The sequence below is a fragment of the Manacus vitellinus genome, unplaced genomic scaffold, assembly GCF_001715985.3.
Source record: "Manacus vitellinus isolate BGI_N305 unplaced genomic scaffold, ASM171598v3 scaffold_1_pilon, whole genome shotgun sequence".
Lineage (NCBI taxonomy): Eukaryota > Metazoa > Chordata > Aves > Passeriformes > Pipridae > Manacus > Manacus vitellinus.
The window spans coordinates 47,008,890-47,023,251 of record NW_021939396.1 but is presented as its reverse complement, the minus strand read 5'-3'; the positions used below and the strand labels follow the sequence as shown (position 1 = coordinate 47,023,251).

The 14,362-nt window shown below is 45.2% G+C and overlaps 1 long non-coding RNA gene across 1 annotated transcript; it reads right to left on the bottom strand.

Moving 5' to 3' along the window:
• Positions 1–1,246: 1,246 nt before the first annotated feature.
• Positions 1,247–14,055, bottom strand: LOC108640353. The gene is made up of 3 exons (XR_003915744.1): positions 13,919–14,055; positions 4,170–4,339; positions 1,247–1,752 (listed from the first exon to the last, which is right to left on the bottom strand). It is a non-coding gene; the product is annotated as an uncharacterized LOC108640353 (long non-coding RNA).
• Between the last annotated feature and the right edge of the window lie 307 nt (positions 14,056–14,362).

Here is a 14,362-nt window from a genome sequence, read left to right as displayed (position 1 = left end):
GTACTGCCTCCCACACTCCATCTGAAGCACAGTATATTGGGTTATAAGCCATCTAGCAAAGGGTGTTCACTTCAGGTGGGCAGTCAAGCTGAAACACAGCTTCTGGAGATTTGCTGCTTTGGTTATACCAAATTTTGTGACAGCTCATGAGGTCTGCTCCATCATGGCTGCTTCCTGCTGGCCCAGCAGCTTCAGTAAGACAAAGGGAATAGTAGTTTTACCTGTGAAGCTACCAAAGCAGCTTTCATCTCTTGCTCTGTCAATGTTTGCTGGCTCTGCCAGCTACCAGAGCTTTTTCCACTGCATACCTATAGAAAAAAAAGTCCAGAATTTTTTTTTATAGGGTTGACCCAATCTGTCAGTCCAAGAACCACTTTTACAAGATGCGCGTGATGCACACCCACCTCAGTGGTGGTGGAACAGAGCCCAGCAAAGCTCTGCAGGGTGCAGATGAAACATTCCCTGGCTCACAGTGAGACAAAAAGGTGATAAACAGCAGCACCTGGGGAACATTCCCCTTCCCACCTACCACCACCACCTTCTCCCTCTTGAAAACACAAACAAGTCAATCCAATTTGCATTTTCGTAGCTGGGAGTGATTGCTAGATTAATGAGCACTGCTATTTATATCTAAATAATCATAGTCCTAAACAACTACTTGGAGGCATCAGTAGGGAAGGCATGTTTCTGGGCAATGATTTTATGAGGTTTGGGCAGCACTTGACATCAGACGGAGGAAAACACGTCTGAATTACAAAAAAAATGTTTTACCACATTTTGGACAAACTAAGGGAAACTGGAAGAAGAAAGTTATGCTAGCAGTGTATGCAGACTTGGCTTGCTTACCAGAGTATGCTGGCCTTAACACTGTTCAGAGGAAATACTTTCTCTAAGCAGCTTCCTTTAACCATCTTAGTTGCCACAACCCTGCTTGGGGCTTCAGCATTATGCTGTACTGCCCAGATACATAGGGTACCCATCATTGTTCCTCCCAGGCCAGAGTGTGTGAAGAGCCCTTGCAAGCCAGCTCTGCCCTTGCTGCCTTTGGCTGAGTTTCTGCAAAGAGATTCTCTCAGCTTAGCGTGGAGCTTGCAAAGCCACTTAAATCTCTCTGACCCCTTAATGAAGTTTTTAAAAGGGCTTCATAAATCTTCATCACTAAGAACTGCTTAAAGCCCTGCAGGGTTTCTCTAGTGGCACTAACAACTAGAACAAGTAGACAGGCTCAGGTATATTTATTGCATTCATCTTCATTATTCCATGGGTTTTCCTTCCTTATAGTCTTTTACACAAGCTGCAGCCGGGAAAGGGAGCTCAGGAGTGGGAGCTCTGATTCAACACTGACATGTCGGATCAGTCCTCTTCTTGGGAATGTTTTCTGTGCAGGCAGAACTGTATGTTTGTCATTTATCCTTCCTTATTTAAATCACCATGTTGTTCTTCATTTGGGAAAGAACCTCATTTTTGCCTTTCCTGTGAAAACATACCGCAGGTCACAACCTGACAGCTCCAAAATGGATTAGTTGTCTGCCTGCCCTTCTGGTTTTTTTTTCTTGGAATTTTGGCTGACTTTGGTAATGGCTTTTTACGAGTAGCATCAGTATTCTCTGAAATAACTTGCAGCTTGATGGATATGTAAGGATTTCTAGGAAAATACATTGTTTTTTAAAATTTTTTTTGCATGCCATATATCACGCTCTCCAGAGTGTGTAGATTCTGTATATTCCATGCAGGTTGTTTGGTGCTTTACCTCTGTGAAGTGAGGACAGAAAAGGCATGAAGGAGGTTAACAGATAAACAGAAAAATACTCCAGTGCAGGTAAAGTCCCTGAAATCAGTGAGACCCTTTGAAGAAATAGTTCCAAGGCTAATTCTGTAGACAATGGACTAAAGCTCTATTGAGTTCTTAAAGGATTGGAGGTCTTTGTAGTCCAGCCAAGCTTGGGCTACTCCATTCCATCACAAAATCATGCTTTTGTGAGCTAGATGATTTTCAAGGTTGACTTTTAATTTGGCATTTTGTTTATGACATGAGGATACAGTAGAGTGCCATGGAAGTGCTCCTTTAGAGCCATGGCAATGTTATATTATTTTAAATTTATTTGCATTACAAGAAGGTCTGCAAACCTCAGGGAGGACTGGAACAGTGCACATGGAGCAGAAGAGAAGTCATGTGCTTGTGCAGGCAAACAAGGTCTTCTTACTGAAAAGTTTGACACTGAAGTCTTAAATCTGCCAGAAGTGCCAGTCATCATGATTAACAAAATCATCCAGTTTCCCAGTCTAGGTCAAGACTGGCAGGAAAAATAAAGGCTTATGAACATGGTGGAGGCTCAAAAGCCAGACTGTGATGTGTATGTAAGGTAGGTTACCTGAGGCATTAAAGGAGATCTCCAAACTCACTTGAATTGGTGTTTCTTCCATTGACTTCAGTGGATTCTAGACGATATCATGCTGTGATGCTGTCACATGTGAACCAGTCAGATAATTGGTTTTAATATAGGAAACTGTAGGATGGGTTATGTGATGCACCGTTTTGTCTGCTCTACAATGCATTGGTAAATAACTATTGTGCTAGGGACACACTTTTACCCTAATGGGTATAAGATTAGATATTATCTGACTTTCCCTATGCTTAAAGGCTATGCAAGTTCACCCAAGTGCTTACACAGGTGTTAACAAAAATTCAAATTGGGCTGTAGCTTTCAAGTCCTCAAAAGACAAAAAGCACAGGCAGGGGACTGAAGAAGTCAAAGGGCCGCCATAGCCTGAGGTCCATAAAACGTCAGGAAGTTGGAGAGATAAGAAAGAAGATTTTGGCAAGTGACTCATGGCCTGTGCTTTAAGAAAAGATGGAAGAATCCAAAATGACCTGGCAGAACTTCTTACTCAGTCCTGAGTCACATAGGCAGCTTGATCCTTTGCATGTAAGCAAAACATTTAAAGCTGTGAGCCTAGGTGGTTTCTGTCCTGTGTCCAAGGCATTGTCACTGACCATATGCCTGCTCCTAACCCTGTCCATTTAAGCCTTCTCCTGACTGAAAGTTAGCCATGTAAACGTCTTTAAGCCTCATGAGTCAGCTGAGGCTTCACTTGCACTGTGTTTTCCAGTGATATAGCTCACATGACTGCAAATCACTAATGTAAATGAACCAGGCTGGGGTAGGAAAGTAACACTGGTCCAGCACTTCTGCACTAGGAATTTGGAGCAGAGATGCCTTATGGCTATGAAAACAGACAGGAAAGGCAAAGTTTAAGTTCATAGTGTGAACCATCATACCATAGTCCCATGATACACTGCCTTTGGCAGCTAAGCTGCTGCAACCAGCTCCTGCCCCAGATGTTTGTTTCCACCTCCGGCCTGCAGTTTGTCACCTCCTCAGTCATGCCAAAACAACTGTGTGTACAGCAGTGCTAAAATCAGCACACTGAGGTGATGGAAGTTAAAAATAAACTCTTTGTGGGAGGAAAAGAGGGAGAGCTATTTTTGATTGTAATAATTTCAATGGTCTTTCTTCCAGTGTGGGCTCATAAGGAATTTCATTAACACAACTGGGAGAAGACAGTGGATTGCTGCACTGGCTGGCACTGGAGTGACTCCTCCAGGCAGAAGATTCCTTCCTGGCAGAGGGAGAAGATTTTTTTAAGCAAGGATTGCATCAAGGCCAATGTGCTATAGAATTGTACCTTCCAATATGCAGAATTATGTCTTCCCTGCCTGGTACAAAACCAGACTCGGGTATCCCAGGCTCTCCATTTGCTATTCTGTCTCCTAGATTGTCTTAGCATTCATTTTAAAAATTATTGTATGCAAGCCAGCATTACTACTAACAAAAACAAATAAAGAGACACTGAGGTTTTTTCCTGTTTTATAAACAAATACCCCTTATAATCATTCTGAATACTAGCCTCCTCCACAATTTGTTATAGTATGGTTAGATGTCACCCATTAAAGTCTATTCAAAATGCACAGTAAACTGAGCATAAAAAACATCAGAAGAGATTTAAAAAATGTTTTATTTAATAAAGTTCATTACATGATCAAGAAATGAAATACTTATATGTTCCTTAAACAGCATTAAAAGTTTAAGGAAAAACATCTGAAAAGGGTTCAAAATGTTGCAGTGTAGCTACAATCTGGAAATTCACAGAATAATTCAGCAACTTACTTTTGTTTTGGCCTTGGTCATTTCTGTGCTTTGATGAGCTTCTCTGTGAACAAGTAAGTAATATGTGCAAAGCCTTGGTTATCTCTTATGTTCAGGCATCTCAGTGATTCGCTTCTGTTTGAACAGGAAACACATCTACTTGCATCCAAATGCTTCTGCACCATTGAAGCCTGTAAAATATAGACAGCTTTCACACTGCTGTCCTCTTTTAAAATAAGTACTTTTTTGTGTGTGTGTTTTCATGTTTTTCTATGATATTGAGTGAGTTTCAAAGCTCTTCTCAGGAAAATGGGGCAGTAGTTTAACTTCCAGCACACAGGAAAATGAAGTAGTATCCTGAGTCCCACACCAATGCATCCTTCTTTGGGACTCATGATCCATGTGCTGGATCACACCAGTCTCTGGGTGCTTGGGTGTATGGGCAGGATTCAAATTGAAATTACTAGGGTCTGAGTATGTTTAGTATATCCTTCAATTCTCTTTTAATAAAGAGAACCAAGGGCATAGTGACTCAGTTTTGTATTTAGATGATATAATTGTCTCATGAACTCTGTACAAATTACCTCTTCTCTGTATTGTTTTTGCAGTGCATTGTTTTGCTTGAATAATATGGCTCATATCCAGTGAATATTGCAGTCAATAAAGTACCTTGGTTTATAGTTTGATGGCCCACAAATGAATAACTGACATCAACAAGAATAATTAAGTCACTGCCCTTTTTAGCACCATCAGTACTCTTCATTTAGAACACTAAATTTTTTTTTAATTATTAACACATTTCCTTAAAAGCTTATTTTTGTGGGGTTTTTTATTACCAAGAGGTAACCACAGATGAACTGTTTTGCTCAGCTTTCAATGAATTTGTGATTCTAAGGTTGACATTAGAGTGTAATGATGTAAAGAAAATTGCATTTTACTGCATTCTAATTAAACAGGTAAACTTGTTGTAGGCCTTTCTCCAGCAAAAGTTCCATAGGAGTCTGGTCCTTCATCAATAGATTTTATTTTCTTCTTGAGCTTTGCACAGCAGGTTTCTGTCTTCCAAATACAGGACTGATACAATAATTTAATCTGTTAAACAGCGTATTTTTGACATTCAGACTGACAGATACGGGAAGTATCACAGTCCTGAGTAACATAAAGGATATGCATTGTTATTCCTCTTAGTAAAGTGTAATTCTAGGTGTACTGGATTCTGCTTTTATGCAAAGAGTTGGATTGGTCCAAGGTAGCCTGTGAGCCAACCAGAGCCACTGAAACCCCATGGGTTTGTTGGCCATAGCTTTGTGCCTGCTTTGGGGGCATGGACCCAAGACAGCACTTCTTCCTTGTGTTGAGGAAGAGCACATTTGGGGGCTGTGTTGTCACCTGGGCCCTGCTGCCGTCCAGGGATGCAGGGACTGAGTTGTCCAAGCAGCAAGGACAATGGTGGGTCCTTCTCTCCTTGTATTGCATCTGGGCAATGGCACTCCCCCTTGTTACTGCAGCTCTTGCTGAATCCAAACTTGTATTTTTTCAGTTCACTTAGCTACAGTCACAGAGCCCTGGATAGGACTGTCCCCATCACTCTCCCCCTTCCCATCCACTTAATATTTTTCTCCAATTCTACCCTCAATCATAACAAAATGTTTAACATATCCTACTTTCACTGTAATAATGCTGGCTAGATCCAAAAGGCCCAGACGACGTGAAGAACTCACCCAAAAATACTCACATCAGCATTCAGCCAAGCTCTTGTAGGGTTTGTCCTGCTGACTTGGTCCAATCCTGGTTAATTCATAGGGCTTCCTTTTCCAGTTGAGCTTTAATTGTTTGCTTTCCAGTTCTCTCCATGGGCTCAACCTAGTCAGCTCCATGCTCCACAAGTCCAAATGCTGAGCTACAGTTAGCATATTTCAGTATAGAATATTTTTACCCTTCCAGTAGCTACAGGTCACAATCATTACTTTCTCCTATCTACACTTATTAAAGGAAACACTTGTGAAAGATATGTCACCTTCTGGACCTCAGAGGTACATGTAGTTCCAAGCAGGCACAAGAAAAACATGTTTTCTCCATTTCTTGCAAGCAGAAATTAGGTTAATTTCTTTGGTAAACTCCTTCTAAAGGAAACATCATTCAACAATTCTGTTGAAGTTATCAAAAGCAAAACCAAATTCATTTGAAAACAGCTCAGATCACAGATAGAGTTTGTGAGATGAGTAGGAACTGTTCTCATAGGTAGTAAGAACTAAAATAAGAGTATAGCATTAATTCTCATTTTAGGCTGAATTATACTCCTCTCCAGTTCCATGAGTGAAATATCTTGGAACTTATTCATGTTAGACTCTACCTTTTCCAGAAAAAAAAAGTTTTAAACTTTCAACCCAGAGTACAGACAGCAGTTTCAGCCAGTTCAGGGGTTGTTGCTTTCCCTATGTCCTGCTGTCCAAGCAGAAAACAAAAGTTTTGCTGTAGTTTCTGGTAGCTAAGCAGGGATCAGGAGCTGAGGTTCTTGGCTTCTGGTTCAGGCATGACAGACCTTTCCTACCTACCCAGGTGTAAGCCTGTTACCAAAATGAAAGAGAGAGGAAAATGCAAACCACTTTGTCTGCCTTCTCAAGATGAACCTTGTTGCTAATTTGATTCCAAGTTGATTTTCTTTAAAGAGTGAAATAATTCAAAAAACAGCACAAAAACTTTATTTTGGATAAAATGAAACATTTTGATTGATATGAGCTTTCTTGGAGGCAAATAGTCTGGCTTAGTATAGAAGATGAAACACTTTAAGTAGTGCTACATAAAGCTATTGTCACTACAGCCCAGCTGGAGATCTGTGGGGAGTGGTACTGCATAGGGTGTCACATATGGGGTGCTTGGAGGAAAGCCGAAAGTAGCTAGGGAAAAGTTTTCATCTCCCAGCACTCCCAGGCTCTGACAGTCCCACCTCTGTTGGATTTATCTGTGGCACCAAGAGATGCCACTGGTGTCAGTGCTCACTGTTGTCCTTTCTGCTGGGGTCACTGGCCCCCGGAAGCAAACACAATGTAAGTTTATAAGGGTGTACTGGCCACAGAGCTGGATCTGCCATCTTTAGTGTCCATGCAACAGCATGACATCTGCATCATAAAGAGGTGCTGTTAAACCTGACAGAGCCTGACATAAATCACAGAGAGCATCTACATTACCTTTACTATTAAGTTCATTACAGGAACTATGGTAGCTGCTGAGTTAGGGCTGATTGGGTTTGTTTGGGACCAACAGCTTCCGAGCTGTGACAGCAGAAAACTTGGCATTAGCTGACCAAATATGCATCTGGAGTTTTTAACAGAATCTGCTTAAAGCCAGCTTAGTTAAGTTAAAACCATGACTTGAAGGGCCAAGTGGCAATTCTTGTTGTGAACTTCAGAATGGATCCATTAGCAAGGTTTATTGCTTCAAGAGGAATTTCCATGGAGGTCTGTGGCACTGGCTCTTCATGCTTAAGTCATCGTGGGACAAATTCCAGCTGAATGAGCAGCCTCAGACATTTTTAGTATCTGGAGAAATGAGCAGAGACACAGAAGCAGGGCTTCTTTGTAAGCCCTGTTTCACATGCACTATCAACAAAAACAGCCTGCAGTAACATCACAATGCAAATGCACTGCTGCAAAACAAATAATACATGTGAATTTATAGTAACACTGGGTTGTTTCTTTGGGTTTTTTCTTTTTGTTTTTGCATTATTTCACAGGTGAATATTAAAGTTGTGCGTGGCTAAACTTATGTTTGATGGTCACTGGCAAATGCTAAAAGCATGATCCACATACCATCCATGATGGATGTGGATGTTAGTACAGGCAGAGGATGTTAGCAACAACCCTCTGAAGTTATCATGTAATACTGTTGCACGGTGTTATCTTTAGAATTTACTGAAAGTGAGCAGGTCCTTTTTTTTTTCCCCTTGGAAATAGTAGTTGCTCTACAGCCTGCCATCACACTGATTTACTCTGAGGATTGTTACTTCAGAAAAAGGCTGCTGTCTTTATCCTTATTAAGGATACAAAAAACCCCAACCCCCCACCAAAAAAAACCCTCAAACCCGAGTAACATCAGAATTACACCTATCTACTTTGTAACGGTGTTCCATCTGTAATACTAAAACTATTATGTCCATTAAGAAAGATAAATTAAGAAAGTGTTTGTATGCAAAAAATGCAAAAAATAACAGCATGAAAAATGCCTTATGTATATCAAACTACACTACTTCTTGCTCATCTAATTAGAATTAAAAGAAAGTCGTTTGACTCCTTAAAATTCAGTCATCTGTGACCTTTTAAAATCAGTCAATAACAGCAGGGGAACAGTACATTATAACCACCCAGTTTGGGGACAATCGGCTTTTTAATTGTTCTTTTTATTGTTTGCAAATACTGGTGTCCTTTAATATTGAATTATGAATTCAACATGAGCAGCAACAACGGCTGCACAAAACCAACCTTTTCCTAAAGTAATCGAAAGGTGCGACTTAATTGCACGCCCTCTTTGGTCCTGGAGGCTTAAGCGAAATGGATAAACACTGCCAGTGATTACATGAACGAAATGGAATTGCGGTATTCCCACGGCGAACGTATATATTTGTACTTTTAACTGCAAATAGAAGGCTATGTCCGCGAAGCCATTAACACCTAGGGTAAGAAAGGCAAAAGGGAAGGCGTAGCGTCCCCGGAGGTGAATTAGCAGCATCGCTTATCTTCGGGCCGATGGGGATGGGACCCGCACGGCCGGGGACTGCCTCCGCGGCTCCCTTCGACACCTCCATCTATCAAACGAAGGGCAGAGCCAGCGTCTGCGGGGATGATAGGCCGAGGGGGGCACACCCATTTTGCCTGTCGGTGGGGCCCCACACGTCTCGTCGGAAACCTCTCCTCATCTCCTCGGTCTGCATGCTACCTCCCGTGGCATGCTTAACGCATACCTTCCGAAGGCAGCAGGCATCCACTTACTTTTGATAGCAGCGCGGAGCAAGGCTATTAATAGGCTATCTAATTACCCCGATCTACTAACTCTGAAATCTCTGATTCTGTGATGTGGTTGTTTTGATTTGATTTTCCAATCCAGTAGGGCTTCCATTTATAGAACTGGTCAGACTCGCTCTGGAAGATATTGTTTTAACGTTTAAAATCAACTTTCATTCCAAGCAGGAACAAAGTCCTCAAATTTTGGCATTTCTGACGAAAGCAACTAGTGAAAACATTATTAGTTCGGATGGAGGGAAGCGATTTGCTTAGCTAAGATTGCGAATGTCGTTTTTTGGAGTTTTATTATTATTATTATTCGGCACTAGGTCTCAGACATTTCCATCAGGCAGGTAAATGGCGAGAAAAGCGGTTTCAAAAAGAAAGGCGAGAGTCTGTCGCGATGCCAAGAGAAACGGAGCGGCCCCGCCGGATCTCAGCATGGACACGCATGAAACAGAACTACTCCCGAAAAATGCTTCCAGGAGGACGCATTCATTTTGTCCTGTGGAAAACATTTAACTGGAAGATTTTTATCTGTTCTGATTGTTCATTTTATTTCCTGGGCAGAGAAGTAAGAAGACAACTAAGGCAGGGGAGTGTTGTACGGCAGGTTTCGATGCATAAAACGATATTTCTTTCACGGCAGTGGCGACAACCGTCCAGGGAGCAGCTGGTGACGGTGGATTTTGCCTGTGTGGGGTGTGGGGGTTTTTTGTTTGGTTGGTTTTGTTTTTGGGGTTTTGGGGGGGGGTTGGGGTTTTTTTGGGGTTTTTGTTTGTTTGTTTGTTTGTTTGTTTTGTTTTTTAAGTGAGAAAGAATGAAGTCTCTGCAACCTGTGCTGCGGGAATAGGGGTGGAGGTAGGATAGCTGATTGCAGATCGGATTTGAGATCGCCTAACATCCGTGATAGGGAACGGGGGAGGATGAAGTGAAGCCCGGCGCTGAAGCGCTGGGGAGGAGAAGCGCGGCTCCGCCATGCTCTGCATCCCTCCGTATCCCTCTCTCCCACAACAACTTCTCACAGCAAGAACATCCAGAAACTTTCCCCCGGGCTTTTCGTGTCAGATCCAGCAGAAGAGAGCCCTGAAAGCCTTCCCTAGCACCCAGGCAGGAAAAGACAGTGATCCAAGGGGTCCCCCATGGCTCCGGCCCGGGGAGCGCGCCGGGCTCCCACCCCGCGGCCCCGGGCGGCGGGGGCGGCGGCTCCCACCCTCCCGCTGCCCTGTCCCCTCGGCGAGGCGGTGGGACACAGGGTGGGGGCCTTTCCTTCTGACCTTGTCTCGAAACGGGTTCTTTCACCCGGGGCACCAGAAGGCAATCCACACACAGAGTCGAGGTACTTGATTTATCTCTACAGTTGCTGCAATTATTGTGTGTGTGTGTAGATATATATATATATATAGTATTCTTCACCACAAGGCATAAGTGCAACACAGGCCCAATGCTTTGTAGTAAGGGCATGGAGGTGCCCGTTGATAAAAGAGTCACAATTAGACCATTTTACTCACCGACCCTTAAAAACCTTTAAAACTGCCGAGGAGCAGTACAACTAATCCTTAACTCATTTTCGAAGTCCCCGTGTATGAGTTTGGAAAGAGACAAAGCGCATATGCGCCCATTGGACAGAAGCATCTAAGTCATAACTACGTTTTTTAGGGTGCTGCGTGGGTCTGCCTCCCAGCGACCCCGAGAGCTGGAGGGCATCGCCTTCGTCCTGTGCGCCCCAGCGGGGCTCAGCGTGCGGGTACTGCGGATCGCCGGCTCCAGGAGTCAGGTTACGCAGCAACAGGAGCCTCCTCCGCGCGTTTTGTTGATTTTAATATCTCTCTCCTTTTTTTTTTTTTTTAAAGGTTGAAATCATTAACCAGCCGGACCTCGAATACTGGAGGGCGGGCAAATAAAAAGAAGCTGTAGATCATTATTAAAAAAAACAAAACCAACACACACACACAAAACCCAACAAAAAACCAAAACCAACAACAACAAAACAAACCCAAAAAACAACACACACAAAGAAACCAACAACTCCCCCAGCCCCCCCCAAACAACAACAAAAACAACAACAACAAAAAAACCAACCCAAAACCAAAACAAATCGCAAAACCCACACGCTTGGGCACCTATTGCATAAATGTCCATGTGGGCTCTCTGCTGCCTGATGCTTATTTGAGCGTCAAGGGTTGAAAGACACCGTGGAAATCACCCAAAAGCACGCGGCACAAGGTCACAAGTGACGGGGAGGCTGCTTACTACAGTGGGGAATAACCTTCTGCCCCACTCCCCACCGCTGGGCACGGCTTCAACCCAGGGGAGAGCCGAACCACCGGGCAGGAGCGGGCAATGATCCTCGGAGCCTGGTCAGGGTGTCCTGTCCAGGGCCGGGGCAGCCGCGGCGCCCGGAGTCTGCTATCTGCGTCCAGCAAAAAAGGCTGGAGCTCAAGCCCGGCCTGTGAGCACCTGGCAGCCCTTCGCTAGGAGTTTCGGAGAAAGTAAAAAGAATCCCTCCTCACCCTTGAGAATTTGGGTGTTCCCCTTCCCCACGGGACACATCTATTGCAAAGGGCACGTTCGCTATGCCCGCCCCCGTCCTTGCTGTGCTGTGTACAGTACACTGCTGCTTTGGAGGTCAATTTGATTAACCACTACCCTGAGCTCCATAGGGCTGTCCCGCCCGGCCCGAGGTGGAGGTGATGGGTGATGTCAAAGGCCCCTATCCCTCTGAAATGCCTCTTTCCCGGCGGATGCGGATTGCCCCGCCGGCTTCAGCCGCGGTGCCAGCGGCGGGAGCGTGAGCCCTGCTCGGAGCGGCCGGCCGGCAGCTCCCCGCTGACCTGGGCGCGCCTGAGCGCTGCCGGTGCCCCGATCGATAAGTCCGCTTCAATGTCACAGCGGCTGCGGGATGGAAACACTCCGTATCGTGGGGTGGCCTTGATAAAAGTATATTTTAAGTAGTGCGGATAAGCGAAGGGGAGAAGAGAGGCGGAGAGGTGCCGGCACGTCGCCCGTAATAACCGCTGCGCTTATCAGCCCGGCCTAAACTCCCCAGCAGTTTCTAAAGTACATTAAGTTACATAAACACGTCTCGGAAAAGAACACACTCCAACCTGCGATAGTCACCGAGGTGACCCCTCGTACCGCCTCACACCCGAACCCGCCGGCCCCCCGCGGCCGCAGCACCGCGGGAGCATCGCGGCCTGACACGGCGGGCGATGCCCGCTGCTCCGGGGCGGCGGAGATGCGGCCGGACCGAGCCTGCCCCTCCTCCCTAGTGCATCCCTGCAAAGGGATCACGTTTGCAGAGACCCAGGAGTGGGGGAAGGAGCAACTGCTCTGCACGTGCACATGTCTGTCCTCCAACCCTTTTTTGGGAGGCTGAAGTGCCCACGAGGGAATTTGCCTTAATTGGATACGAAACTCTCTTTTTTTCCCCAATCTGCCTTCTTCCCTCTTTGGCCACAGCGATCAGGAGCGACGGTTACCTTGCTGGCACCACCTCCCCAGCGGTGTCTTCCCACAGCGAGCATCCCCCCGGCCGCAAAAATGCTCCCACACATGCACCCCCGGGTGCCTAACCCAGGCCCGGGGCAGGAGATACCTGAGAACCTCCCGGAGCTCCGGGGCGAAAGTTACGTCAGAAGAGTGGGATTTGGGAAAGGAGTGACGTAATGAAAAGTTAGGAACCGAAGACTATATCTGAGCGGTTCGAGAGCAAATCCGAAACGGAGAGGAAAGGGGTGACTGAAAACGGTTTCCCACGCTGGTCCCAGTTTAAGCCGGGTTTTCTTATCGTATCTGTCGGAGGAAATAAAATGAAACTTGTAACCCGGCTATAAGGTAAACAGGCTAATCGGCAGTAAAAAAAAGGAAAAAGAAAAAAAGAAAAAAACCCAAGGCGCCTGAAGTGTAAAACACGGGTCACTTTGGAGTCAGGGAAAGAGGCGCCCGCCTGGCCAGCGCGGCCGTTCTTCTTCACAGCCACCATCAACTTTCGGGCAGACACCCCCCGGCCCGGGCAGGTTCCCACTCCCCACTCTGGGGTTACATGGGTACCGGCATGTGCCGCTGGCTTGAAAAAACCCTCACGCTATTTCTCGCATTATATGCACCCTTACACGTGTTTGAAATACTCTCGGGTTTAAATGGAAAAGAGGTATCCAAATGACTGAAAGGAAATGCAGGGTTTAAAGCCGATAGCTCGGCGCTTTTCAGCACACAAATTTGCAGTGGCAGCACCCAAGCTGGGGAGCAGTGGCGTGGGCATCGATTCCCGCGTCTTCTCCTGCTCTTGTCGCACATTTGCAGGTAAAAACCATGGGAAAATATTTTACGTTGCAAGTTGGGATCGGAAAACGAGCCGGGCTCTGGCAGACAACGAATCCCTGCCCACGATTGCAAAAGCTTATTTTCTATTTAATATTGAACCCACTAAAATACACCTAAAATAAAAAGAAATCACTTCAACCTGACAGGGTGATCGATATTATTTAAGGATATTATTTAGAGACAACTGACAAGAAAGAAGTATAACCTTTAATCGTACAATTTAATAGAGAAACGGTTTATCGAGAAATTGATTGTTTTCCGACCAAACGTCTGCCGCGCTATACGACAAAAATTAACGCGCTTAATAAAACTTCCAAGTCACAATCGGTTCACCCACGCCGGCAAACCGGATGGCTACAGCCAGAGTTTTGCCGTACCCCCAGCACTGCAAATTCTTCACCTCCCGTTCACCTTGCCTGGAAAGACCGAAAGAAAAGCCGTGCCTACCCCAGGAACGGCAGCACCGCGCATCAGCAGGTTTGGGCTCGGTTTCTGTCGGGAGGGCTCATGCCTGCCGGCTGCCGAGAGCCGGGCTCTGCTCTAGTTCAGCCTTTAGCCGCCGATGACTCTCTGTACAAACTGATGATGACAGATATCCAACTGATAACCTCTGGTGAACGAAGTTATTTTAATTTCCAGTCCCTTTCCTGCTAAGTACCATATCAGTTTGTACACAGCTGAGATAAGAGGGCTGGGGGGGGGATAAGAAAGAAACGGAGGGAAAATGCCTACCGCCAGCTGCTGGGATGGACACATCCCACAGCTTGCTTTGGCTTCACCTGACGGTTGGGGCAACTCAAGGAGGAGCCACATTTTTTACCCTCGGATAGCTCTTATTTTAAGGAGCAAAAATAGGGAGATTTGGAGGAGGGAAACCTGGTTGCTTAGGGC